This window comes from Somniosus microcephalus, chromosome 4, assembly GCF_052327205.1.
Source record: "Somniosus microcephalus isolate GS21.2 chromosome 4, FLI_Smic_1.0, whole genome shotgun sequence".
Lineage (NCBI taxonomy): Eukaryota > Metazoa > Chordata > Chondrichthyes > Squaliformes > Somniosidae > Somniosus > Somniosus microcephalus.
The window spans coordinates 276700432-276727761 of NC_140990.1; the positions used below are offsets into that span (position 1 = coordinate 276700432).

The 27330-nt window shown below is 69.9% G+C and overlaps 1 protein-coding gene across 2 annotated transcripts in view; it reads right to left on the minus strand.

Annotated features, from left to right (window-relative positions):
* spc25 (SPC25 component of NDC80 kinetochore complex) overlaps positions 1–26769 on the minus strand; it is a 40681-nt gene extending 13912 nt beyond the window's left edge. Inside the window, exon 1 of one of the 2 annotated variants that reach the window (XM_085986475.1) lies at positions 26614–26769. The gene's annotated coding sequence lies outside the window, so the exon portion shown is untranslated. Of the gene's footprint in view, positions 1–26367; positions 26581–26613 lie in introns of those variants that run through there. The other variant, XM_085986474.1, reaches the window with a different exon arrangement.
* Positions 26770–27330: the final 561 nt, after the last annotated feature.

The window sequence follows — 27330 nt, forward strand, 5'->3', positions numbered from 1 at the left end:
TACCCGCTGTTCTCCCCCCGTTCAACCCGCTGCTTTCCCCCTCCCCGTCGTACCCGCTGCTCCCCCCGTCCTACCCGCTGCTCTCCCCCCGTCCTACCCGCTGCTCTCCCCCCCCGTCCTACCCGCTGCTCTCCCCCCCGTCCTACCCGCTGCTCTCCCCCCCCGTCCTACCCGCTGCTCTCCCCCACCGTCCTACCCGCTGCTCTCCCCCCCGTCCTACCCGCTGCTCTCCCCCCCCGTCCTACCCGCTGCTCTCCGCCCCGTCCTACCCGCTGCTCTCCCCCACTGTCCCACCCGCTGCTCTCCCCAACTGTCGTACCCGCTGCTCTCCGCCCCGTCCTACCCGCTGCTCTCCCCCCCCGTCCTACCCGCTGCTCTCCCCCCGGTCCTACCCGCTGCTCTCCCCCCGTCCTACCCGCTGCTCTCCCCCCGTCCTACCCGCTGCTCTCCCCCACTGTCCTACCCGCTGCTCTCCCCCCGTCCTACCCGCTGCTCTCCCCCCGTTCTACCCGCTGCTCTCCCCCCCGTCCTACCCGCTGCTCTCCCCCCGTCCAACCCGCTGTTCTCCCCCCCGTCCTACCCGCTGCTCTCCCCCACTGTCCTACCCGCTGCTCTCCCCCAGTCCTACCCGCTGCTCTCCGCCCCGTCCTACCCGCTGCTCTCCCCCACTGTCCTACCCGCTGCTCTCCGCCCCGTCCTACCCGCTGCTCTCCCCCCGGTCCTACCCGCTGCTCTCCCCCACTGTCCTACCCGCTGCTCTCCGCCCCGTCCTACCCGCTGCTCTCCCCCCCGTCCTACCCGCTGCTCTCCCCCCCGTCCTACCCGCTGCTCTCCGCCCCGTCCTACCCGCTGCTCTCCCCCACTGTCCTACCTGCTGCTCTACCCCACTGTCCTACCTGCTGCTCTCCGCCCCGTCCTACCCGCTGCTCTCCCCCCCGTCCAACCCGCTGCTCTCCCCCACTGTCCTACCTGCTGCTCTACCCCACTGTCCTACCTGCTGCTCTCCGCCCCGGCCTACCCGCTGCTCTCCCCCCCGTCCTACCCGCTGCTCTCCCCCACTGTCCTACCCGCTGCTCTCCACCCGTCCTACCCGCTGCTCTCCGCCCCGTCCTACCCGCTGCTCTCCGCCCCGTCCTACCCGCTGCTCTCCGCCCCGTCCTACCCGCTGCTCTCCCCCCCGTCCTACCCGCTGCTCTCCCCCCCGTCCTACCCGCTGCTCCCCCCCCCGTCCTACCCGCTGCTCTCCCCCCCCGTCCTACCCGCTGCTCTCCCCCACTGTCCTACCCGCTGCTCTCCCCCCCGTCCTACCCGCTGCTCTCCCCCACTGTCCTACCCGCTGCTCTCCCCACAGTCCTACCCGCTGCTCTCCCCCCGTCCAACCCGCTGCTCTCCCCCAGTGTCCTACCCGCTGCTCTCCCCCCGTCCAACCCGCTGATCTCCCCCCCATCCTACCCGCTGCTCTCCCCCACTGTCCTACCCGCTGCTCTCCGCCCCGTCCTACCCGCTGCTCTCCTCCCGTCCTACCCGCTGCTCTCCCCCCCGTCCTAACCACTGCTCTCCCCCACTGTCCTACCCGCTGCTCTCCCCCCCGTCCTACCCGCTGCTCTCCTCCCGTCCTACCCGCTGCTCTCCCCCCGTCCAACCCGCTGCTCTCCCCCCAGTCCTACCCGCTGCTCTCCCCCACTGTCCTACCCGCTGCTCTCCTCCCGTCCTACCCGCTGCTCTCCCCCACTGTCCTACCCGCTGCTCTCCCCCCGTTCTACCCGCTGCTCTCCCCCACTGTCCTACCCGCTGCTCTCCCCCCCGTCCTACCCGCTGCTCTCCCCCCGTCCAACCCGCTGCTCTCCCCCACTGTCCTACCCGCTGCTCTCCCCCCGTCCAACCCGCTGCTCTCCCCCCCTGTCCTACCCGCTGCTCTCCCCCACTGTCCTACCCGCTGCTCTCCGCCCCTTCCTACCCGCTGCTCTCCTCCCGTCCTACCCGCTGCTCTCCCCCCCGTCCTACCCACTACTCTCCCCCACTGTCCTACCCGCTGCTCTCCCCCCGTCCTACCCGCTGCTCTCCCCCCCCGTCCTACCCGCTGCTCTCCTCCCGTCCTACCCGCTGCTCTCCTCCCGTCCTACCCGCTGCTCTCCCCCCGTCCAACCCGCTGCTCTCCCCCCAGTCCTACCCGCTGCTCTCCCCCACTGTCCTACCCGCTGCTCTCCTCCCGTCCTACCCGCTGCTCTCCCCCACTGTCCTACCCGCTGCTCTCCGCCCCGTCCTACCCGCTGCTCTCCACCCGTCCTACCCGCTGCTCTCCCCCCCCGTCCTACCCGCTGCTCTCCTCCCGTCCTACCCGCTGCTCTCCCCCCCCGTCCTACCCGCTGCTCTCCCCCACGTCCTACCCGCTGCTCCCCCCCCGTCCTACCCGCTGCTCTCCCCCCGTCCTACCCGCTGCTGTCCGCCCCGTCCTACCCGCTGCTCTCCCCCCGTCCTACCCGCTGCTCTCCCCACCCGTCCTACCCGTTGCTCTCCCCCCGTCCTACCCGCTGCTCTCCCCCCCGTCCTACCCGCTGCTCTCCCCCCCGTCCTACCCGCTGCTCTCCCCCGTCCTACCCGCTGCTCCCCCCCGTCCTACCCGCTGTTCTCCCCCCGTTCAACCCGCTGCTTTCCCCCTCCCCGTCGTACCCGCTGCTCCCCCCGTCCTACCCGCTGCTCTCCCCCCGTCCTACCCGCTGCTCTCCCCCCCCGTCCTACCTGCTGCTCTCCCCCCCCGTCCTACCCGCTGCTCTCCCCCCCGTCCTACCCGCTGCTCTCCCCCCCCGTCCTACCCGCTGCTCTCCCCCACCGTCCTACCCGCTGCTCTCCCCCCCGTCCTACCCGCTGCTCTCCCCCCCCGTCCTACCCGCTGCTCTCCGCCCCGTCCTACCCGCTGCTCTCCCCCACTGTCCCACCCGCTGCTCTCCCCAACTGTCGTACCCGCTGCTCTCCGCCCCGTCCTACCCGCTGCTCTCCCCCCCCGTCCTACCCGCTGCTCTCCCCCCGGTCCTACCCGCTGCTCTCCCCCCGTCCTACCCGCTGCTCTCCCCCCGTCCTACCCGCTGCTCTCCCCCACTGTCCTACCCGCTGCTCTCCCCCCGTCCTACCCGCTGCTCTCCCCCCGTTCTACCCGCTGCTCTCCCCCCCGTCCTACCCGCTGCTCTCCCCCCGTCCAACCCGCTGCTCTCCCCCCCGTCCTACCCGCTGCTCTCCCCCACTGTCCTACCCGCTGCTCTCCCCCACTGTCCTACCCGCTGCTCTCCGCCCCGTCCTACCCGCTGCTCTCCCCCACTGTCCTACCCGCTGCTCTCCGCCCCGTCCTACCCGCTGCTCTCCCCCACTGTCCTACCCGCTGCTCTCCCCCCGGTCCTACCCGCTGCTCTCCCCCACTGTCCTACCCGCTGCTCTCCGCCCCGTCCTACCCGCTGCTCTCCCCCCCGTCCTACCCGCTGCTCTCCCCCCCGTCCTACCCGCTGCTCTCCGCCCCGTCCTACCCGCTGCTCTCCCCCCCGTCCAACCCGCTGCTCTCCCCCACTGTCCTACCTGCTGCTCTACCCCACTGTCCTACCTGCTGCTCTCCGCCCCGGCCTACCCGCTGCTCTCCCCCCCGTCGTACCCGCTGCTCTCCCCCACTGTCCTACCCGCTGCTCTCCCCCCGTCCTACCCGCTGCTCTCCGCCCCGTCCTACCCGCTGCTCTCCGCCCCGTCCTACCCGCTGCTCTCCCCCCCGTCCTACCCGCTGCTCTCCCCCCCGTCCTACCCGCTGCTCTCCCCCCCGTCCTACCCGCTGCTCTCCCCCCCCGTCCTACCCGCTGCTCTCCCCCACTGTCCTACCCGCTGCTCTCCCCCCCGTCCTACCCGCTGCTCTCCCCCACTGTCCTACCCGCTGCTCTCCCCCCCGTCCTACCCGCTGCTCTCCCCCCGTCCAACCCGCTGCTCTCCCCCACTGTCCTACCCGCTGCTCTCCCCCCGTCCAACCCGCTGCTCTCCCCCCCATCCTACCCGCTGCTCTCCCCCACTGTCCTACCCGCTGCTCTCCGCCCCGTCCTACCCGCTGCTCTCCTCCCGTCCTACCCGCTGCTCTCCCCCCCGTCCTAACCGCTGCTCTCCCCCACTGTCCTACCCGCTGCTCTCCCCCCGTCCTACCCGCTGCTCTCCCCCCCGTCCTACCCGCTGCTCTCCTCCCGTCCTACCCGCTGCTCTCCCCCCGTCCAACCCGCTGCTCTCCCCCCAGTCCTACCCGCTGCTCTCCCCCACTGTCCTACCCGCTGCTCTCCTCCCGTCCTACCCGCTGCTCTCCCCCACTGTCCTACCCGCTGCTCTCCGCCCCGTCCTACCCGCTGCTCTCCACCCGTCCTACCCGCTGCTCTCCCCCCCCGTCCTACCCGCTGCTCTCCTCCCGTCCTACCCGCTGCTCTCCCCCCCGTCCTACCCGCTGCTCTCCCCCACGTCCTACCCGCTGCTCTCCCCCCCGTCCTACCCGCTGCTCTCCCCCCGTCCTACCCGCTGCTCTCCGCCCCATCCTACCCGCTGCTCTCCCCCCCGTCCTACCCGCTGCTCTCCCCCCCCGTCCTACCCGCTGCTCTCCCCCCGTCCTACCCGCTGCTCTCCCCCCGTCCTACCCGATGCTCTCCCCCCCGTCCTACCCGCTGCTCTCCCCCCCCGTCCTACCCGCTGCTCTCCCCCCGTCCTACCCGCTGCTCCCCCCCGTCCTACCCGCTGCTCTCCCCCCGTTCAACCCGCTGCTTTCCCCCTCCCCGTCGTACCCGCTGCTCCCCCCGTCCTACCCGCTGCTCTCCCCCCCGTCCTACCCGCTGCTCTCCCTAACCGTCCTACCCGCTGCTCTCCCCCCCGTCCTACCCGCTGCTCTCCCCCCCGTCCTACCCGCTGCTCTCCCCCCCCCGTCCTACCCGCTGCTCTCCCCCACCGTCCTACCCGCTGCTCTCCCCCCCCGTCCTACCCGCTGCTCTCCCCCCCCCGTCCTACCCGCTGCTCTCCGCCCCGTCCTACCCGCTGCTCTCCCCCACTGTCCCACCCGCTGCTCTCCCCAACTGTCGTACCCGCTGCTCTCCGCCCCGTCCTACCCGCTGCTCTCCCCCCCCGTCCTACCCGCTGCTCTCCCCCCGGTCCTACCCGCTGCTCTCCCCCCCGTCCTACCCGCTGCTCTCCCCCCGTCCTACCCGCTGCTCTCCCCCACTGTCCTACCCGCTGCTCTCCCCCCCGTCCTACCCGCTGCTCTCCCCCCGTTCTACCCGCTGCTCTCCCCCCCGTCCTACCCGCTGCTCTCCCCCCCGTCCAACCCGCTGCTCTCCCCCCCGTCCTACCCGCTGCTCTCCCCCACTGTCCTACCCGCTGCTCTCCCCCACTGTCCTACCCGCTGCTCTCCCGCCCCGTCCTACCCGCTGCTCTCCCCCCACTGTCCTACCCGCTGCTCTCCGCCCCGTCCTACCCGCTGCTCTCCCCCACTGTCCTACCCGCTGCTCTCCCCCCGGTCCTACCCGCTGCTCTCCCCCACTGTCCTACCCGCTGCTCTCCGCCCCGTCCTACCCGCTGCTCTCCCCCCCCGTCCTACCCGCTGCTCTCCCCCCCGTCCTACCCGCTGCTCTCCGCCCCGTCCTACCCGCTGCTCTCCCCCCCGTCCAACCCGCTGCTCTCCCCCACTGTCCTACCTGCTGCTCTACCCCACTGTCCTACCTGCTGCTCTCCGCCCCGGCCTACCCGCTGCTCTCCCCCCCCGTCGTACCCGCTGCTCTCCCCCACTGTCCTACCCGCTGCTCTCCCCCCGTCCTACCCGCTGCTCTCCGCCCCGTCCTACCCGCTGCTCTCCCCCCCGTCCTACCCGCTGCTCTCCCCCCCGTCCTACCCGCTGCTCTCCCCCCCGTCCTACCCGCTGCTCTCCCCCCCGTCCTACCCGCTGCTCTCCCCCACTGTCCTACCCGCTGCTCTCCCCCCCGTCCTACCCGCTGCTCTCCCCCACTGTCCTACCCGCTGCTCTCCCCCCGTCCTACCCGCTGCTCTCCCCCCGTCCAACCCGCTGCTCTCCCCCACTGTCCTACCCGCTGCTCTCCCCCCGTCCAACCCGCTGCTCTCCCCCCCCATCCTACCCGCTGCTCTCCCCCACTGTCCTACCCGCTGCTCTCCGCCCCGTCCTACCCGCTGCTCTCCTCCCGTCCTACCCGCTGCTCTCCCCCCCGTCCTAACCACTGCTCTCCCCCCACTGTCCTACCCGCTGCTCTCCCCCCGTCCTACCCGCTGCTCTCCCCCCCCGTCCTACCCGCTGCTCTCCTCCCGTCCTACCCGCTGCTCTCCCCCCGTCCAACCCGCTGCTCTCCCCCCAGTCCTACCCGCTGCTCTCCCCTACCCGCTGCTCTCCTCCCGTCCTACCCGCTGCTCTCCCCCACTGTCCTACCCGCTGCTCTCCGCCCCGTCCTACCCGCTGCTCTCCACCCGTCCTACCCGCTGCTCTCTCCCCCCCCGTCCTACCCCGCTGCTCTCCTCCCGTCCTACCCGCTGCTCACCCCCCCGTCCTACCCGCTGCTCTCCCCCACGTCCTACCCGCTGCTCTCCCCCCCGTCCTACCCGCTGCTCTCCCCCCGTCCTACCCGCTGCTCTCCGCCCCATCCTACCCGCTGCTCTCCCCCCCCGTCCTACCCGCTGCTCTCCCCCCCCGTCCTACCCGCTGCTCTCCCCCCGTCCTACCCGCTGCTCTCCCCCCGTCCTACCCGCTGCTCTCCCCCCCGTCCTACCCGCTGCTCTCCCCCCCGTCCTACCCGCTGCTCTCCCCCCGTCCTACCCGCTGCTCCCCCCCCGTCCTACCCGCTGCTCTCCCCCCGTTCAACCCGCTGCTTTCCCCCTCCCCGTCGTACCCGCTGCTCCCCCCCGTCCTACCCGCTGCTCTCCCCCCCCGTCCTACCCGCTGCTCTCCCCCCCCGTCCTACCCGCTGCTCTCCCCCCCGTCCTACCCGCTGCTCTCCCCCCCGTCCTACCCGCTGCTCTCCCCCCGTCCTACCCGCTGCTCTCCCCCCCGTCCTACCCGCTGCTCTCCCCCCCGTCCTACCCGCTGCTCTCCCCCCCCGTCCAACCCGCTGCTCTCCCCCCGTCTTACCCGCTGCTCCCCCCGTCCTACCCGCTGCTCTCCCCCCGTCCTACCCGCTGCTCTCCCCCCCCGTCCTACCCGCTGCTCTCCCCCCCGTCCTACCCGCTGCTCTCCGCCCCGTCCTACCCGCTGCTCTCCCCCACTGTCCTACCCCGCTGCTCTCCCCCCCGTCCTACCCGCTGCTCTCCCCCCCGTCCTACCCGCTGCTCTCCCCCCCCGTCCTACCCGCTGCTCTCCCCCCCGTCCAACCCGCTGCTCTCCCCCCGTTCCTACCCGCTGCTCCCCCCGTCCTACCCGCTGCTCTCCCCCGTCCTACCCGCTGCTCTCCCCCCCGTCCTACCCGCTGCTCTCCCCCCCGTCCTACCCGCTGCTCTCCGCCCCGTCCTACCCGCTGCTGTCCCCCAGTCCTACCCGCTGTTCTCCGCCCCGTCCTACCCGCTGCTCTCCTCCCGTCCTACCCGCTGCTCTCCCCCCCGTCCTACCCTCTGCTCTCCCCCACTGTCCTACCCGCTGCTCTCCCCCGTCCTACCCGCTGCTCTCCCCCCCCCGTCCTACCCGCTGCTCTCCTCCCGTCCTACCCGCTGCTCTCCTCCCGTCCTACCCGCTGCTCTCCCCCCGTCCAACCCGCTGCTCTCCCCCCAGTCCTACCCGCTGCTCTCCCCCACTGTCCTACCCGCTGCTCTCCTCCCGTCCTACCCGCTGCTCTCCCCCACTGTCCTACCCGCTGCTCTCCGCCCCGTCCTACCCGCTGCTCTCCACCCGTCCTACCCGCTGTTCTCCCCCCCCGTCCTACCCGCTGCTCTCCTCCCGTCCTACCCGCTGCTCTCCCCCCCCGTCCTACCCGCTGCTCTCCCCCACGTCCTACCCGCTGCTCTCCCCCCCGTCCTACCCGCTGCTCTCCCCCCGTCCTACCCGCTGCTCTCCGCCCCGTCCTACCCGCTGCTCTCCCCCCCGTCCTACCCGCTGCTCTCCCCCCGTCCTACCCGCTGCTCTCCCCCCGTCCTACCCGCTGCTCTCCCCCCCCGTCCTACCCGCTGCTCTCCCCCCCGTCCTACCCGCTGCTCTCCCCCGTCCTACCCGCTGCTCCCCCCCCGTCCTACCCGCTGTTCTCCCCCGTTCAACCCGCTGCTTTCCCCCCTCCCCGTCGTACCCGCTGCTCCCCCCGTCCTACCCGCTGCTCTCCCCCCGTCCTACCCGCTGCTCTCCCCCCCCGTCCTACCTGCTGCTCTCCCCCCCCGTCCTACGCGCTGCTCTCCCCCCCGTCCTACCCGCTGCTCTCCCCCCCGTCCAACCCGCTGCTCTCCCCCCCGTCCTACCCGCTGCTCTCCCCCACTGTCCTACCCGCTGCTCTCCCCCACTGTCCTACCCGCTGCTCTCCGCCCCCGTCCTACCCGCTGCTCTCCCCCACTGTCCTACCCGCTGCTCTCCGCCCCGTCCTACCCTCTGCTCTCCCCCACTGTCCTACCCGCTGCTCTCCCCCCGGTCCTACCCGCTGCTCTCCCCCACTGTCCTACCCGCTGCTCTCCGCCCCGTCCTACCCGCTGCTCTCCCCCCCGTCCTACCCGCTGCTCTCCCCCCCGTCCTACCCGCTGCTCTCCGCCCCGTCCTACCCGCTGCTCTCCCCCACTGTCCTACCTGCTGCTCTACCCCACTGTCCTACCTGCTGCTCTCCGCCCCGTCCTACCCGCTGCTCTCCCCCCCGTCCAACCCGCTGCTCTCCCCCACTGTCCTACCTGCTGCTCTACCCCACTGTCCTACCTGCTGCTCTCCGCCCCGGCCTACCCGCTGCTCTCCCCCCCGTCCTACCCGCTGCTCTCCCCCACTGTCCTACCCGCTGCTCTCCCCCCGTCCTACCCGCTGCTCTCCGCCCCGTCCTACCCGCTGCTCTCCGCCCCGTCCTACCCGCTGCTCTCCCCCCGTCCTACCCGCTGCTCTCCCCCCCGTCCTACCCGCTGCTCTCCCCCCCGTCCTACCCGCTGCTCTCCCCCCCGTCCTACCCGCTGCTCTCCCCCACTGTCCTACCCGCTGCTCTCCCCCCCGTCCTACCCGCTGCTCTCCCCCACTGTCCTACCCGCTGCTCTCCCCCCCGTCCTACCCGCTGCTCTCCCCCACTGTCCTACCCGCTGCTCTCCCCCCGTCCAACCCGCTGCTCTCCCCCCCATCCTACCCGCTGCTCTCCCCCACTGTCCTACCCGCTGCTCTCCGCCCCGTCCTAACCACTGCTCTCCCCCCCGTCCTAACCACTGCTCTCCCCCACTGTCCTACCCGCTGCTCTCCCCCCCGTCCTACCCGCTGCTCTCCCCCCCGTCCTACCCGCTGCTCTCCTCCCGTCCTACCCGCTGCTCTCCCCCCGTCCAACCCGCTGCTCTCCCCCCAGTCCTACCCGCTGCTCTCCCCCACTGTCCTACCCGCTGCTCTCCTCCCGTCCTACCCGCTGCTCTCCCCCACCGTCCTACCCGCTGCTCTCCGCCCCGTCCTACCCGCTGCTCTCCACCCGTCCTACCCGCTGCTCTCCCCCCCCGTCCTACCCGCTGCTCTCCTCCCGTCCTACCCGCTGCTCTCCCCCCCCGTCCTACCCGCTGCTCTCCCCCACGTCCTACCCGCTGCTCTCCCCCCCGTCCTACCCGCTGCTCTCCCCCCGTCCTACCCGCTGCTCTCCGCCCCATCCTACCCGCTGCTCTCCCCCACGTCCTACCCGCTGCTCTCCGCCCCGTCCTACCCGCTGCTCTCCCCCACTGTCCTACCTGCTGCTCTACCCCACTGTCCTACCTGCTGCTCTCCGCCCCGTCCTACCCGCTGCTCTCCCCCCCCGTCCTACCCGCTGCTCTCCCCCACTGTCCTACCCGCTGCTCTCCCCCCGTCCTACCCGCTGCTCTCCGCCCCGTCCTACCCGCTGCTCTCCGCCCCGTCCTACCCGCTGCTCTCCCCCCCGTCCTACCCGCTGCTCTCCCCCCCGTCCTACCCGCTGCTCTCCCCCCCGTCCTACCCGCTGCTCTCCCCCCCGTCCTACCCGCTGCTCTCCCCCCCCGTCCTACCCGCTGCTCTCCCCCACTGTCCTACCCGCTGCTCTCCCCCCATTCTACCCGCTGCTCTCCCCCACTGTCCTACCCGCTGCTCTCCCCCCGTCCAACCCGCTGCTCTCCCCCACTGTCCTACCCGCTGCTCTCCCCCCGTCCAACCCGCTGCTCTCCCCCCCTGTCCTACCCGCTGCTCTCCCCCACTGCTCTCCGCCCCGTCCTACCCGCTGCTCTCCTCCCGTCCTACCCGCTGCTCTCCCCCCCGTCCTACCCACTGCTCTCCCCACTGTCCTACCCGCTGCTCTCCCCCCGTCCTACCCGCTGCTCTCCCCCCCCGTCCTACCCGCTGCTCTCCTCCCGTCCTACCCGCTGCTCTCCTCCCGTCCTACCCGCTGCTCTCCCCCCGTCCAACCCGCTGCTCTCCCCCCAGTCCTACCCGCTGCTCTCCCCCACTGTCCTACCCGCTGCTCTCCTCCCGTCCTACCCGCTGCTCTCCCCCACTGTCCTGCCCGCTGCTCTCCGCCCCGTCCTACCCGCTGCTCTCCACCCGTCCTACCCGCTGCTCTCCCCCCCGTCCTACCCGCTGCTCTCCTCCCGTCCTACCCGCTGCTCTCCCCCCCCGTCCTACCCGCTGCTCTCCCCCACGTCCTACCCGCTGCTCTCCCCCCCGTCCTACCCGCTGCTCTCCCCCCGTCCTACCCGCTGCTCTCCGCCCCGTCCTACCCGCTGCTCTCCCCCCCGTCCTACCCGCTGCTCTCCCCCCCCGTCCTACCCGCTGCTCTCCCCCCGTCCTACCCGCTGCTCTCCCCCCCGTCCTACCCGCTGCTCTCCCCCCCGTCCTACCCGCTGCTCTCCCCCGTCCTACCCGCTGCTCCCCCCCGTCCTACCCGCTGTTCTCCCCCCGTTCAACCCGCTGCTTTCCCCCTCCCCGTCGTACCCGCTGCTCCCCCCGTCCTACCCGCTGCTCTCCCCCCGTCCTACCCGCTGCTCTCCCCCCCCGTCCTACCCGCTGCTCTCCCCCCCGTCCTACCCGCTGCTCTCCCCCCCCGTCCTACCCGCTGCTCTCCCCCACCGTCCTACCCGCTGCTCTCCCCCCGTCCTACCCGCTGCTCTCCCCCCCCGTCCTACCCGCTGCTCTCCGCCCCGTCCTACCCGCTGCTCTCCCCCACTGTCCCACCCGCTGCTCTCCCCAACTGTCGTACCCGCTGCTCTCCGCCCCGTCCTACCCGCTGCTCTCCCCCCCCGTCCTACCCGCTGCTCTCCCCCCGGTCCTACCCGCTGCTCTCCCCCCGTCCTACCCGCTGCTCTCCCCCCGTCCTACCCGCTGCTCTCCCCCACTGTCCTACCCGCTGCTCTCCCCCCGTCCTACCCGCTGCTCTCCCCCCGTTCTACCCGCTGCTCTCCCCCCCGTCCTACCCGCTGCTCTCCCCCCGTCCAACCCGCTGCTCTCCCCCCCGTCCTACCCGCTGCTCTCCCCCACTGTCCTACCCGCTGCTCTCCCCCACTGTCCTACCCGCTGCTCTCCGCCCCGTCCTACCCGCTGCTCTCCCCCACTGTCCTACCCGCTGCTCTCCGCCCCGTCCTACCCGCTGCTCTCCCCCACTGTCCTACCCGCTGCTCTCCCCCCGGTCCTACCCGCTGCTCTCCCCCACTGTCCTACCCGCTGCTCTCCGCCCCGTCCTACCCGCTGCTCTCCCCCCCGTCCTACCCGCTGCTCTCCCCCCGGTCCTACCCGCTGCTCTCCGCCCCGTCCTACCCGCTGCTCTCCCCCACTGTCCTACCTGCTGCTCTACCCCACTGTCCTACCTGCTGCTCTCCGCCCCGTCCTACCCGCTGCTCTCCCCCCCGTCCAACCCGCTGCTCTCCCCCACTGTCCTACCTGCTGCTCTACCCCACTGTCCTACCTGCTGCTCTCCGCCCCGGCCTACCCGCTGCTCTCCCCCCCGTCGTACCCGCTGCTCTCCCCCACTGTCCTACCCGCTGCTCTCCCCCCGTCCTACCCGCTGCTCTCCGCCCCGTCCTACCCGCTGCTCTCCGCCCCGTCCTACCCGCTGCTCTCCCCCCCGTCCTACCCGCTGCTCTCCCCCCCGTCCTACCCGCTGCTCTCCCCCCCGTCCTACCCGCTGCTCTCCCCCCCCGTCCTACCCGCTGCTCTCCCCCACTGTCCTACCCGCTGCTCTCCCCCCCGTCCTACCCGCTGCTCTCCCCCACTGTCCTACCCGCTGCTCTCCCCCCCGTCCTACCTGCTGCTCTCCCCCCGTCCAACCCGCTGCTCTCCCCCACTGTCCTACCCGCTGCTCTCCCCCCGTCCAACCCGCTGCTCTCCCCCCCATCCTACCCGCTGCTCTCCCCCACTGTCCTACCCGCTGCTCTCCGCCCCGTCCTACCCGCTGCTCTCCTCCCGTCCTACCCGCTGCTCTCCCCCCCCGTCCTAACCACTGCTCTCCCCCACTGTCCTACCCGCTGCTCTCCCCCCGTCCTACACGCTGCTCTCCCCCCCGTCCTACCCGCTGCTCTCCTCCCGTCCTACCCGCTGCTCTCCCCCAGTCCAACCCGCTGCTCTCCCCCCAGTCCTACCCGCTGCTCTCCCCCACTGTCCTACCCGCTGCTCTCCTCCCGTCCTACCCGCTGCTCTCCGCCCCGTCCTACCCGCTGCTCTCCACCCGTCCTACCCGCTGCTCTCCCCCCCCGTCCTACCCGCTGCTCTCCTCCCGTCCTACCCGCTGCTCTCCCCCACGTCCTACCCGCTGCTCTCCCCCCCGTCCTACCCGCTGCTCTCCCCCCGTCCTACCCGCTGCTCTCCGCCCCATCCTACCCGCTGCTCTCCCCCCCGTCCTACCCGCTACTCTCCCCCCCGTCCTACCCGCTGCTCTCCCCCCGTCCTACCCGCTGCTCTCCCCCCCGTCCTACCCGCTGCTCTCCCCCCCGTCCTACCCGCTGCTCTCCCCCCGTCCTACCCGCTGCTCCCCCCCGTCCTACCCGCTGCTCTCCCCCCGTTCAACCCGCTGCTTTCCCCCTCCCCGTCGTACCCGCTGCTCCCCCCGTCCTACCCGCTGCTCTCCCCCCCGTCCTACCCGCTGCTCTCCCCCCCGTCCTACCCGCTGCTCTCCCCCCGTCCTACCCGCTGCTCTCCCCCCCGTCCTACCCGCTGCTCTCCCCCCGTCCTACCCGCTGCTCTCCCCCCCCGTCCTACCCGCTGCTCTCCCCCCCGTCCTACCCGCTGCTCTCCCCCCCGTCCAACCCGCTGCTCTCCCCCCGTTCCTACCCGCTGCTCCCCCCGTCCTACCCGCTGCTCTCCCCCCGTCCTACCCGCTGCTCTCCCCCCCGTCCTACCCGCTGCTCTCCCCCCCGTCCTACCCGCTGCTCTCCGCCCCGTCCTACCCGCTGCTCTCCCCCACTGTCCTACCCGCTGCTCTCCCCCCCGTCCTACCCGCTGCTCTCCCCCCGTCCTACCCGCTGCTCTCCCCCCCCGTCCTACCCGCTGCTCTCCCCCCCGTCCAACCCGCTGCTCTCCCCCCGTTCCTACCCGCTGCTCCCCCCGTCCTACCCGCTGCTCTCCCCCGTCCTACCCGCTGCTCTCCCCCCCGTCCTACCCGCTGCTCTCCCCCCCGTCCGACCCGCTGCTCTCCGCCCCGTCCTACCCGCTGCTGTCCCCCACTGTCCTACCCGCTGCTCTCCGCCCCGTCCTACCCGCTGCTCTCCTCCCGTCCTACCCGCTGCTCTCCCCCCCGTCCTACCCACTGCTCTCCCCCACTGTCCTACCCGCTGCTCTCCCCCCCCGTCCTACCCGCTGCTCTCCTCCCGTCCTACCCGCTGCTCTCCTCCCGTCCTACCCACTGCTCTCCCCCACTGTCCTACCCGCTGCTCTCCTCCCGTCCTACCCGCTGCTCTCCCCCACTGTCCTACCCGCTGCTCTCCGCCCCGTCCTACCCGCTGCTCTCCACCCGTCCTACCCGCTGCTCTCCCCCCCCGTCCTACCCGCTGCTCTCCTCCCGTCCTACCCGCTGCTCTCCCCCCCCGTCCTACCCGCTGCTCTCCCCCACGTCCTACCCGCTGCTCTCCCCCCCGTCCTACCCGCTGCTCTCCCCCCGTCCTACCCGCTGCTCTCCGCCCCGTCCTACCCGCTGCTCTCCCCCCCGTCCTACCCGCTGCTCTCCCCCCCCGTCCTACCCGCTGCTCTCCCCCCGTCCTACCCGCTGCTCTCCCCCCCGTCCTACCCGCTGCTCTCCCCCCCGTCCTACCCGCTGCTCTCCCCCGTCCTACCCGCTGCTCCCCCCCGTCCTACCCGCTGTTCTCCCCCCGTTCAACCCGCTGCTTTCCCCCTCCCCGTCGTACCCGCTGCTCCCCCCGTCCTACCCGCTGCTCTCCCCCCGTCCTACCCGCTGCTCTCCCCCCCCGTCCTACCTGCTGCTCTGCCCCCCCGTCCTACCCGCTGCTCTCCCCCCCGTCCTACCCGCTGCTCTCCCCCCCCGTCCTACCCGCTGCTCTCCCCCACCGTCCTACCCGCTGCTCTCCCCCCCGTCCTACCCGCTGCTCTCCGCCCCGTCCTACCCGCTGCTCTCCCCCACTGTCCCACCCGCTGCTCTCCCCAACTGTCGTACCCGCTGCTCTCCGCCCCGTCCTACCCGCTGCTCTCCCCCCCCGTCCTACCCGCTGCTCTCCCCCCGGTCCTACCCGCTGCTCTCCCCCCGTCCTACCCGCTGCTCTCCCCCCGTCCTACCCGCTGCTCTCCCCCACTGTCCTACCCGCTGCTCTGCCCCCGTCCTACCCGCTGCTCTCCCCCCGTTCTACCCGCTGCTCTCCCCCCCGTCCTACCCGCTGCTCTCCCCCCGTCCAACCCGCTGCTCTCCCCCCCGTCCTACCCGCTGCTCTCCCCCACTGTCCTACCCGCTGCTCTCCCCCACTGTCCTACCCGCTGCTCTCCGCCCCGTCCTACCCGCTGCTCTCCCCCACTGTCCTACCCGCTGCTCTCCGCCCCGTCCTACCCGCTGCTCTCCCCCACTGTCCTACCCGCTGCTCTCCCCCCGGTCCTACCCGCTGCTCTCCCCCACTGTCCTACCCGCTGCTCTCCGCCCCGTCCTACCCGCTGCTCTCCCCCCCGTCCTACCCGCTGCTCTCCCCCCCGTCCTACCCGCTGCTCTCCGCCCCGTCCTACCCGCTGCTCTCCCCCACTGTCCTACCTGCTGCTCTACCCCACTGTCCTACCTGCTGCTCTCCGCCCCGTCCTACCCGCTGCTCTCCCCCCCGTCCAACCCGCTGCTCTCCCCCACTGTCCTACCTGCTGCTCTACCCCACTGTCCTACCTGCTGCTCTCCGCCCCGGCCTACCCGCTGCTCTCCCCCCCGTCGTACCCGCTGCTCTCCCCCACTGTCCTACCCGCTGCTCTCCCCCCGTCCTACCCGCTGCTCTCCGCCCCGTCCTACCCGCTGCTCTCCGCCCCGTCCTACCCGCTGCTCTCCCCCCCGTCCTACCCGCTGCTCTCCCCCCCGTCCTACCCGCTGCTCTCCCCCCCGTCCTACCCGCTGCTCTCCCCCCCCGTCCTACCCGCTGCTCTCCCCCACTGTCCTACCCGCTGCTCTCCCCCCCCGTCCTACCCGCTGCTCTCCCCCACTGTCCTACCCGCTGCTCTCCCCCCCGTCCTACCCGCTGCTCTCCCCCCGTCCAACCCGCTGCTCTCCCCCACTGTCCTACCCGCTGCTCTCCCCCCGTCCAACCCGCTGCTCTCCCCCCCATCCTACCCGCTGCTCTCCCCCACTGTCCTACCCGCTGCTCTCCGCCCCGTCCTACCCGCTGCTCTCCTCCCGTCCTACCCGCTGCTCTCCCCCCCGTCCTAACCACTGCTCTCCCCCACTGTCCTACCCGCTGCTCTCCCCCCGTCCTACCCGCTGCTCTCCCCCCCGTCCTACCCGCTGCTCTCCTCCCGTCCTACCCGCTGCTCTCCCCCCGTCCAACCCGCTGCTCTCCCCCCAGTCCTACCCGCTGCTCTCCCCCACTGTCCTACCCGCTGCTCTCCTCCCGTCCTACCCGCTGCTCTCCCCCACTGTCCTACCCGCTGCTCTCCGCCCCGTCCTACCCGCTGCTCTCCACCCGTCCTACCCGCTGCTCTCCCCCCCCGTCCTACCCGCTGCTCTCCTCCCGTCCTACCCGCTGCTCTCCCCCCCCGTCCTACCCGCTGCTCTCCCCCACGTCCTACCCGCTGCTCTCCCCCCCGTCCTACCCGCTGCTCTCCCCCCGTCCTACCCGCTGCTCTCCGCCCCATCCTACCCGCTGCTCTCCCCCCCGTCCTACCCGCTGCTCTCCCCCCCCGTCCTACCCGCTGCTCTCCCCCCGTCCTACCCGCTGCTCTCCCCCCCCGTCCTACCCGCTGCTCTCCCCCCCGTCCTACCCGCTGCTCTCCCCCCGTCCTACCCGCTGCTCCCCCCCGTCCTACCCGCTGCTCTCCCCCCGTTCAACCCGCTGCTTTCCCCCTCCCCGTCGTACCCGCTGCTCCCCCGTCCTACCCGCTGCTCTCCCCCCCGTCCTACCCGCTGCTCTCCCCCCCCGTCCTACCCGCTGCTCTCCCCCCCGTCCTACCCGCTGCTCTCCCCCCCGTCCTACCCGCTGCTCTCCCCCCGTCCTACCCGCTGCTCTCCCCCCCGTCCTACCCGCTGCTCTCCCCCCCCGTCCTACCCGCTGCTCTCCCCCCCGTCCAACCCGCTGCTCTCCCCCCGTTCCTACCCGCTGCTCCCCCCGTCCTACCCGCTGCTCTCCCCCCGTCCTACCCGCTGCTCTCCCCCCCGTCCTACCCGCTGCTCTCCCCCCCGTCCTACCCGCTGCTCTCCGCCCCGTCCTACCCGCTGCTCTCCCCCACTGTCCTACCCGCTGCTCTCCCCCCCGTCCTACCCGCTGCTCTCCCCCCGTCCTACCCGCTGCTCTCCCCCCCCGTCCTACCCGCTGCTCTCCCCCCCGTCCAACCCGCTGCTCTCCCCCCGTTCCTACCCGCTGCTCCCCCCGTCCTACCCGCTGCTCTCCCCCCGTCCTACCCGCTGCTCTCCCCCCCCGTCCTACCCGCTGCTCTCCCCCCCGTCCTACCCGCTGCTCTCCGCCCCGTCCTACCCGCTGCTGTCCCCCACTGTCCTACCCGCTGCTCTCCCCCCCCGTCCTACCCGCTGCTCTCCCCCCCAGTCCTACCCGCTGCTCTCCCCCCCCGTCCTACCCGCTGCTCTCCCCCCCCGTCCTACCCGCTGCTCTCCCCCCCGTCCTACCCGCTGCTCTCCCCCCCCGTCCTACCCGCTGCTCTCCGCCCCGTCCTACCCGCTGCTCTCCCCCACTGTCCCACCCGCTGCTCTCCGCCCCGTCCTACCCGCTGCTCTCCCCCCCCGTCCTACCCGCTGCTCTCCCCCCGGTCCTACCCGCTGCTCTCCCCCCGTCCTACCCGCTGCTCTCCCCCCGTCCTACCCGCTGCTCTCCCCCACTGTCCTACCCGCTGGTCTCCCCCCGTCCTACCCGCTGCTCTCCCCCCGTCCTACCCGCTGCTCTCCCCCCCGTCCTACCCGCTGCTCTCCCCCCGTCCAACCCACTGCTCTCCCCCTCCCACCCGCTGCTCTCCCCCCCGTCCTACCCGCTGCTCTCCCCCACTGTCCTACCCGCTGCTCTCCCCCACTGTCCTACCCGCTGCTCTCCGCCCCGTCCTACCCGCTGCTCTCCCCCACTGTCCTACCCGCTGCTCTCCGCCCCGTCCTACCCGCTGCTCTCCCCCACTGTCCTACCCGCTGCTCTCCCCCCGGTCCTACCCGCTGCTCTCCCCCACTGTCCTACCCGCTGCTCTCCGCCCCGTCCTACCCGCTGCTCTCCCCCCCGTCCTACCCGCTGCTCTCCCCCCCGTCCTACCCGCTGCTCTCCGCCCCGTCCTACCCGCTGCTCTCCCCCACTGTCCTACCTGCTGCTCTACCCCACTGTCCTACCTGCTGCTCTCCGCCCCGTCCTACCCGCTGCTCTCCCCCCCGTCCAACCCGCTGCTCTCCCCCACTGTCCTACCTGCTGCTCTACCCCACTGTCCTACCTGCTGCTCTCCGCCCCGGCCTACCCGCTGCTCTCCCCCCCGTCGTACCCGCTGCTCTCCCCCACTGTCCTACCCGCTGCTCTCCCCCCGTCCTACCCGCTGCTCTCCGCCCCGTCCTACCCGCTGCTCTCCGCCCCGTCCTACCCGCTGCTCTCCCCCCCGTCCTACCCGCTGCTCTCCCCCCCGTCCTACCCGCTGCTCTCCCCCCCGTCCTACCCGCTGCTCTCCCCCCCCGTCCTACCCGCTGCTCTCCCCCACTGTCCTACCCGCTGCTCTCCCCCCCGTCCTACCCGCTGCTCTCCCCCACTGTCCTACCCGCTGCTCTCCCCCCCGTCCTACCCGCTGCTCTCCCCCCGTCCAACCCGCTGCTCTCCCCCACTGTCCTACCCGCTGCTCTCCCCCCGTCCAACCCGCTGCTCTCCCCCCCATCCTACCCGCTGCTCTCCCCCACTGTCCTACCCGCTGCTCTCCGCCCCGTCCTACCCGCTGCTCTCCTCCCGTCCTACCCGCTGCTCTCCCCCCCGTCCTAACCACTGCTCTCCCCCACTGTCCTACCCGCTGCTCTCCCCCCGTCCTACCCGCTGCTCTCCCCCCCGTCCTACCCGCTGCTCTCCTCCCGTCCTACCCGCTGCTCTCCCCCCGTCCAACCCGCTGCTCTCCCCCCAGTCCTACCCGCTGCTCTCCCCCACTGTCCTACCCGCTGCTCTCCTCCCGTCCTACCCGCTGCTCTCCCCCACTGTCCTACCCGCTGCTCTCCGCCCCGTCCTACCCGCTGCTCTCCACCCGTCCTACCCGCTGCTCTCCCCCCCCGTCCTACCCGCTGCTCTCCTCCCGTCCTACCCGCTGCTCTCCCCCCCCGTCCTACCCGCTGCTCTCCCCCACGTCCTACCCGCTGCTCTCCCCCCCGTCCTACCCGCTGCTCTCCCCCCGTCCTACCCGCTGCTCTCCGCCCCATCCTACCCGCTGCTCTCCCCCCCGTCCTACCCGCTGCTCTCCCCCCCCGTCCTACCCGCTGCTCTCCCCCCGTCCTACCCGCTGCTCTCCCCCCCCGTCCTACCCGCTGCTCTCCCCCCCGTCCTACCCGCTGCTCTCCCCCCGTCCTACCCGCTGCTCCCCCCCGTCCTACCCGCTGCTCTCCCCCCGTTCAACCCGCTGCTTTCCCCCTCCCCGTCGTACCCGCTGCTCCCCCCGTCCTACCCCGCTGCTCTCCCCCCCGTCCTACCCGCTGCTCTCCCCCCCCGTCCTACCCGCTGCTCTCCCCCCCGTCCTACCCGCTGCTCTCCCCCCCGTCCTACCCGCTGCTCTCCCCCCGTCCTACCCGCTGCTCTCCCCCCCGTCCTACCCGCTGCTCTCCCCCCCGTCCTACCCGCTGCTCTCCCCCCCGTCCAACCCGCTGCTCTCCCCCCGTTCCTACCCGCTGCTCCCCCCGTCCTACCCGCTGCTCTCCCCCCGTCCTACCCGCTGCTCTCCCCCCGTCCTACCCGCTGCTCTCCCCCCCGTCCTACCCGCTGCTCTCCCCCCCGTCCTACCCGCTGCTCTCCGCCCCGTCCTACCCGCTGCTCTCCCCCACTGTCCTACCCGCTGCTCTCCCCCCGTCCTACCCGCTGCTCTCCCCCCGTCCTACCCGCTGCTCTCCCCCCCCGTCCTACCCGCTGCTCTCCCCCCCGTCCAACCCGCTGCTCTCCCCCCGTTCCTACCCGCTGCTCCCCCCGTCCTACCCGCTGCTCTCCCCCCGTCCTACCCGCTGCTCTCCCCCCCGTCCTACCCGCTGCTCTCCCCCCCGTCCTACCCGCTGCTCTCCGCCCCGTCCTACCCGCTGCTGTCCCCCACTGTCCTACCCGCTGCTCTCCCCCCCCCGTCCTACCCGCTGCTCTCCCCCCCAGTCCTACCCGCTGCTCTCCCCCCCCCCCGTCCTACCCGCTGCTCTCCCCCCCCGTCCTACCCGCTGCTCTCCCCCCCGTCCTACCCGCTGCTCTCCCCCCCCGTCCTACCCGCTGCTCTCCGCCCCGTCCTACCCGCTGCTCTCCCCCACTGTCCCACCCGCTGCTCTCCGCCCCGTCCTACCCGCTGCTCTCCCCCCCCGTCCTACCCGCTGCTCTCCCCCCGGTCCTACCCGCTGCTCTCCCCCCGTCCTACCCGCTGCTCTCCCCCCGTCCTACCCGCTGCTCTCCCCCCCGTCCTACCCGCTGCTCTCCCCCCGTCCAACCCACTGCTCTCCCCCTCCCACCCGCTGCTCTCCCCCCCGTCCTACCCGCTGCTCTCCCCCACTGTCCTACCCGCTGCTCTCCCCCACTGTCCTACCCGCTGCTCTCCGCCCCGTCCTACCCGCTGCTCTCCCCCACTGTCCTACCCGCTGCTCTCCGCCCCGTCCTACCCGCTGCTCTCCCCCACTGTCCTACCCGCTGCTCTCCCCCCGGTCCTACCCGCTGCTCTCCCCCACTGTCCTACCCGCTGCTCTCCCCCCGGTCCTACCCGCTGCTCTCCCCCACTGTCCTACCCGCTGCTCTCCGCCCCGTCCTACCCGCTGCTCTCCCCCCCCGTCCTACCCGCTGCTCTCCCCCCCGTCCTACCCGCTGCTCTCCGCCCCGTCCTACCCGCTGCTCTCCCCCACTGTCCTACCTGCTGCTCTACCCCACTGTCCTACCTGCTGCTCTCCGCCCCGTCCTACCCGCTGCTCTCCCCCCCGTCCTACCCGCTGCTCTCCCCCCCGTCCTACCTGCTGCTCTACCCCACTGTCCTACCTGCTGCTCTCCGCCCCGTCCTACCCGCTGCTCTCCCCCCCGTCCTACCCGCTGCTCTCCCCCCGTCCTACCCGCTGCTCTCCGCCCCGTCCTACCCGCTGCTCTCCGCCCCGTCCTACCCGCTGCTCTCCCCCCCGTCCTACCCGCTGCTCTCCCCCCGTCCTACCCGCTGCTCTCCCCCCCGTCCTACCCGCTGCTCTCCCCCACTGTCCTACCCGCTGCTCTCCGCCCCGTCCTACCCGCTGCTCTCCCCCACTGTCCTACCCGCTGCTCTCCGCCCCGTCCTACCCGCTGCTCTCCCCCACTGTCCTACCCGCTGCTCTCCCCCCGGTCCTACCCGCTGCTCTCCCCCACTGTCCTACCCGCTGCTCTCCCCCCGGTCCTACCCGCTGCTCTCCCCCACTGTCCTACCCGCTGCTCTCCGCCCCGTCCTACCCGCTGCTCTCCCCCCCGTCCTACCCGCTGCTCTCCCCCCCGTCCTACCCGCTGCTCTCCGCCCCGTCCTACCCGCTGCTCTCCCCCACTGTCCTACCTGCTGCTCTACCCCACTGTCCTACCTGCTGCTCTCCGCCCCGTCCTACCCGCTGCTCTCCCCCCCGTCCTACCCGCTGCTCTCCCCCCCCGTCCTACCTGCTGCTCTCCGCCCCGTCCTACCCGCTGCTCTCCCCCCCGTCCTACCCGCTGCTCTCCCCCCGTCCTACCCGCTGCTCTCCGCCCCGTCCTACCCGCTGCTCACCGCCCCGTCCTACCCGCTGCTCTCCCCCCCGTCCTACCCGCTGCTCTCCCCCCCGTCCTACCCGCTGCTCTCCCCCCGTCCAACCCGCTGCTCTCCCCCCCGTCCTACCCGCTGCTCTCCGCCCCGTCCTACCCGCTGCTCTCCACCCGTCCTACCCGCTGCTCTCCCCCCCGTCCTACCCACTGCTCTCCCCCACTGTCCTACCCGCTGCTCTCCCCCCGTCCTACCCGCTGCTCTCCCCCCCGTCCTACCCGCTGCTCTCCTCCCGTCCTACCCGCTGCTCTCCCCCCCGTCCTACCCGCTGCTCTCCCCCACTGTCCTACCCGCTGCTCTCCTCCCGTCCTACCCGCTGCTCTCCCCCACTGTCCTACCCGCTGCTCTCCGCCCCGTCCTAACCGCTGCTCTCCACCCGTCCTACCCGCTGCTCTCCACCCGTCCTACCCGCTGCTCTCACCCCCGTCCTACCCGCTGCTCTCCTCCCGTCCTACCCGCTGCTCTCCCCCCCGTCCTACCCGCTGCTCTCCCCCACGTCCTACCCGCTGCTCTCCCCCCCGTCCTACCCGCTGCTCTCCCCCCGTCCTACCCGCTGCTCTCTGCCCCGTCCTACCCGCTGCTCTCCCCCCGTCCTACCCGCTGCTCTCCCCCCCCGTCCTACCCGCTGCTCTCCCCCCGTCCTACCCGCTGCTCTCCGCCCCGTCCTACCCGCTGCTCTCCCCCCGTCCTACCCGCTGCTCTCCCCCCCGTCCTACCCGCTGCTCTCCCCCACTGTCCTACCCGCTGCTCTCCGCCCCGTCCTACCCGCTGCTCTCCCCCACTGTCCTACCCGCTGCTCTCCGCCCCGTCCTACCCGCTGCTCTCCCCCACTGTCCTACCCGCTGCTCTCCCCCCGGTCCTACCCGCTGCTCTCCCCCACTGTCCTACCCGCTGCTCTCCCCCCGGTCCTACCCGCTGCTCTCCCCCACTGTCCTACCCGCTGCTCTCCGCCCCGTCCTACCCGCTGCTCTCCCCCCCGTCCTACCCGCTGCTCTCCCCCCCGTCCTACCCGCTGCTCTCCGCCCCGTCCTACCCGCTGCTCTCCCCCACTGTCCTACCCGCTGCTCTCCGCCCCGTCCTACCCGCTGCTCTCCCCCCGTCCTACCCGCTGCTCTCCCCCCCGTCCTACCCGCTGCTCTCCGCCCCGTCCTACCCGCTGCTCTCCCCCACTGTCCTACCTGCTGCTCTACCCCACTGTCCTACCTGCTGCTCTCCGCCCCGTCCTACCCGCTGCTCTCCCCCCGTCCTACCCGCTGCTCTCCCCCCCGTCCTACCTGCTGCTCTACCCCACTGTCCTACCTGCTGCTCTCCGCCCCGTCCTACCCGCTGCTCTCCCCCCCGTCCTACCCGCTGCTCTCCGCCCCGTCCTACCCGCTGCTCTCCGCCCCGTCCTACCCGCTGCTCTCCCCCCCGTCCTACCCGCTGCTCTCCCCCCCGTCCTACCCGCTGCTCTCCCCCCCCGTCCTACCCGCTGCTCTCCCCCACTGTCCTACCCGCTGCTCTCCCCCCCGTCCTACCCGCTGCTCTCCCCCCCGTCCTGCCCGCTGCTCTCCCCCGTCCAACCCGCTGCTCTCCCCCACTGTCCTACCCGCTGCTCTCCCCCCGTCCAACCCGCTGCTCTCCCCCCGTCCAACCCGCTGCTCTCCCCCACTGTCCTACCCGCTGCTCTCCGCCCCGTCCTACCCGCTGCTCTCCTCCCGTCCTACCCGCTGCTCTCCCCCCCGTCCTACCCGCTGCTCTCCCCCACTGTCCTACCCGCTGCTCTCCCCCCGTCCTACCCGCTGCTCTCCCCCCCGTCCTACCCGCTGCTCTCCTCCCGTCCTACCCGCTGCTCTCCCCCCCGTCCTACCCGCTGCTCTCCCCCACTGTCCTACCCGCTGCTCTCCTCCCGTCCTACCCGCTGCTCTCCCCCACTGTCCTACCCGCTGCTCTCCGCCCCGTCCTACCCGCTGCTCTCCACCCGTCCTACCCGCTGCTCTCCCCCCCCCGTCCTACCCGCTGCTCCCCCCCCGTCCTACCCGCTGCTCTCCCCCACGTCCTACCCGCTGCTCTCCCCCCGTCCTACCCGCTGCTCTCCGCCCCGTCTTACCCGCTGCTCTCCCCCCGTCCTACCCGCTGCTCTCCCCCCCGTCCTACCCGCTGCTCTCCCCCCGTCCTACCCGCTGCTCTCCCCCCCGTCCTACCCGCTGCTCTCCCCCCGTCCTACCCGCTGCTCCCCCCCGTCCTACCCGCTGCTCTCCCCCCGTTCAACCCGCTGCTTTCCCCCTCCCCGTCGTACCCGCTGCTCCCCCCGTCCTACCCGCTGCTCTCCCCCCCGTCCTACCCGCTGCTCTCCCCCCGTCCTACCCGCTGCTCTCCCCCCCGTCCTACCCGCTGCTCTCCCCCCGTCCTACCCGCTGCTCTCCCCCCCCCGTCCTACCCGCTGCTCTCCCCCCCCGTCCTACCCGCTGTTCTCCCCCCCGTCCTACCCGCTGCTCTCCCCCCGTTCAACCCGCTGCTTTCCCCCTCCCCGTCGTACCCGCTGCTCCCCCCGTCCTACCCGCTGCTCTCCCCCCCGTCCTACCCGCTGCTCTCCCCCCCGTCCTACCCGCTGCTCTCCCCCCCCGTCCTACCCGCTGCTCTCCCCCCCCGTCCTACCCGCTGCTCTCCCCCCGCCTCCCCAACCAGGGAGGAACTGAAAGAAATCAGTATTTGTAGGGAAATGGTGTTAGGGAAATTGTTGGGATTGAAGACCGATAAATCCCCAGGGCCCGATAATCTACATCCTAGGGTACTTAAGGAAGTGGCCTTAGAAATAGTAGATGCATTGCTGGTCATCTTTCAACATTCGATGGAATCTGGAACAGTACCCATGGATTGGAGGGTAGCTGATGTTACCCCACTATTCAAAACAGGTGGTAGAGAGAAAATGGGTAATTATAGACCGGTAAGCCTGACATCGTTAGTGGGGAAAATGCTAGAGTCCATTATAAAAGATGTAATAGCAGAGCACTTGGAAAACAGTGACAGGATCAGACAAAGTCAACATGGATTTACAAAAGGTAAATCGTGCTTGACTAATCTACTGGAATTTTTTGAGGATGTAACTGGTAAAATAGATAAGGGAGAACCAGTGGATGTGGTGTATTTGGACTTTCAGAAGGCTTTCGATAAGGTCCCGCATAAGAGATTAGCGTGTAAAGTTAAGGCACATGGGATTGGGGGTAAGGTACTGACTTGGATAGAGAACTGGTTGGCAGACAGGAAGCAAAGAGTTGGAATAAACGGGTCTTTTTCCGAGTGGCAGGCAGTGACTAGTGGGGTACCGCAGGGATCGGTCCTTGGACCCCAGCTATTCACAAAATATATTAATGATCTAGACAAGGGAACTAGATGTAATATCTCCAAGTTTGCAGACGACACAAAGCTGGGTGGACGTGTGTGCTGTGAGGAGGATGCCGAGAAACTCCAGGATGATTTGGACAGGTTGGGTGATTGGGCAGAAGCATAGCAGATGCAATATAATGTGGATAAATGCGAGGTTATCCACTTTGGTGTCAAAAACAGGAAGGCCGATTATTATCTGAATGGCAATAGATTGGGAGAAGGGGAAGTGCAACGAGACCTGGGTGTCCTTGTGCACCAGTCGCTGAAGGTAAGCATGCAGGTGCAGCAGGCGGTTAAGAAGACAAATGGCATGTTGGCCTTCATAGCGAGAGGATTCGAGTACAGGAGCAAGGATGTCTTGCTGCAGTTGTACAGGGCCTTGGTGAGACCACATCTTAAGTATTGTGTGCAGTTTTGGTCGCCTTATCTGAGGAAGGATGTTCTTGCCATGGAAGGAGTTCAGTGAAGATTCACCAGGCTGATACCTGGGATGGGAGGAATGACGTCTGAGGAGAGATTGGGTCGATTGGGCTTGTACTCGCTGGAGTTTAGAAGAATGAGAGGGGATCTCATTGAAACTTATAAAATTCTAACAGGACTGGACAGACTAGGTGCAGGAAGGATGTTCCCGATGGTGGGGGAGTCCAGAACCAGGGGTCACAGTCTAAGGAGTAAGCCATTTAGGACAGAAATTAGGAGGAATTTCTTCACCCAGAGAGTGGTGAACCTGTGGAATTCTCTACCACAGAAGGCGGTGGAGGCCAGTTCATTAAATATATTCAAGAAGGAGTTAGATATATTTCTTAAGGCTAAAGGGATCAAGGGATATGGGGAGAAAGCAGGGACAGGGTACTGAATTTGGATGATCAGCCATGATCTCATTGAATGGCGGAGCAGGCTCGAGGGGCCGAATGGCCTACTCCTGCTCCTATCTTCTATGTTTCTATGTTCTCCCCCCTTGTCCTACCCGTTGCGCTCCCCCGTCCAACCCACTCCTCTCCTCTCCTCTCCCCTGTCCTACCCGTTGCTCTCCCCCCACCCCCGGGGTGATGTATAATCTCCTCTCCTCCCCCCCCCGCTACCACCCCCGGGGTGATGTATAATCTCCTCTCCTCACCCGCACAGTTCTCCCCTCTCTCTCGCCCCCCGCTACCACCCCCGGGGTGATGTATAATCTCCTCTCCTCCCCCCCGCTACCACCCCCGGGGTGATGTATAATCTCCTCTCCTCACCCGCACAGTTCTCCCCTCTCTCTCGCCCCCCGCTACCACCCCCGGGGTGATGAATAATCTCCCCTCCTCTCTCTTTCTCCTCACCCGCTGCTCCGGCCGCCTTTGTTCCGCGCGCTCCTCTCCCGCTTTTCAAATTTCAACCGCGGCGCCTGAAGAGGAAGGTACCAAGTCGCTAAAAGCTGTGGGGGAGCACGGCGTGCCTCCCTAACTCTTGTAAAACAAAAAGCACCAACAGTCTTCGATGGCAGAGGGAAATGATGCAGGATTTCAATTCAGCTTTAATTAGTTTAGCGTTAATTCCTTTAGTATTTACACGCTATCTCAACAAACCACAAGGTTTCGTGGTGGTACGGCCCAGTCCAGGGCCGAGGAAAATCAACTTCCGACAAAAGTCAAAGTGTGAGATGAACCGGAAGGAGCGCGCTCCAGAATCCTGTCAACAAGCAGCGATCCGCTGGAGCTGGAGCTCTGACTACTGGTCGCGGAAGGCCGCCATCTCCATCTCCAGGGACACCTGGATGCGAACCTAACGGCGGAATAGAAGCAGGCAGTCTAATTGTTCCTTAAATGATTCCATGGTTTTTGGTTCCACTACTCTATCTTGCAGTTAATTCCACCTATTTCCCTTAGCAGAAGGGTCAATAACCAGGGGACATAGATTTAAAGTAATTGGTCGGAGGTTTAAAGGGGATTTGAGAATTGTTTTCACCCAGAGGGTAGTGGCGGTCTGGAACTCACTGCCTGAAAGGGTGGTAGAGGCAGAGATCCTCATCACATTTAAAAAGTACTTGGATATGCACTTGAAGTGCCATAACCTACAAGGCTACGGACCAAGTGCTGGAAAGTGGGATTAGGGTGGATTGCTCTTTTGTCGGCCAGCACGGACAAGATGGGCTGGATGGCATCCTTCTGTGCTGTAAATGTCTATGATTCTATGATGTTGAACACTGTATGAAAGAGAATTTCTTGATATCAGTCCTAAAGTCACCGTTTACTAGTTTGAACCAGTGTCTCCTACTTCCATTCCCACAGTTTAATTTAAAGTAA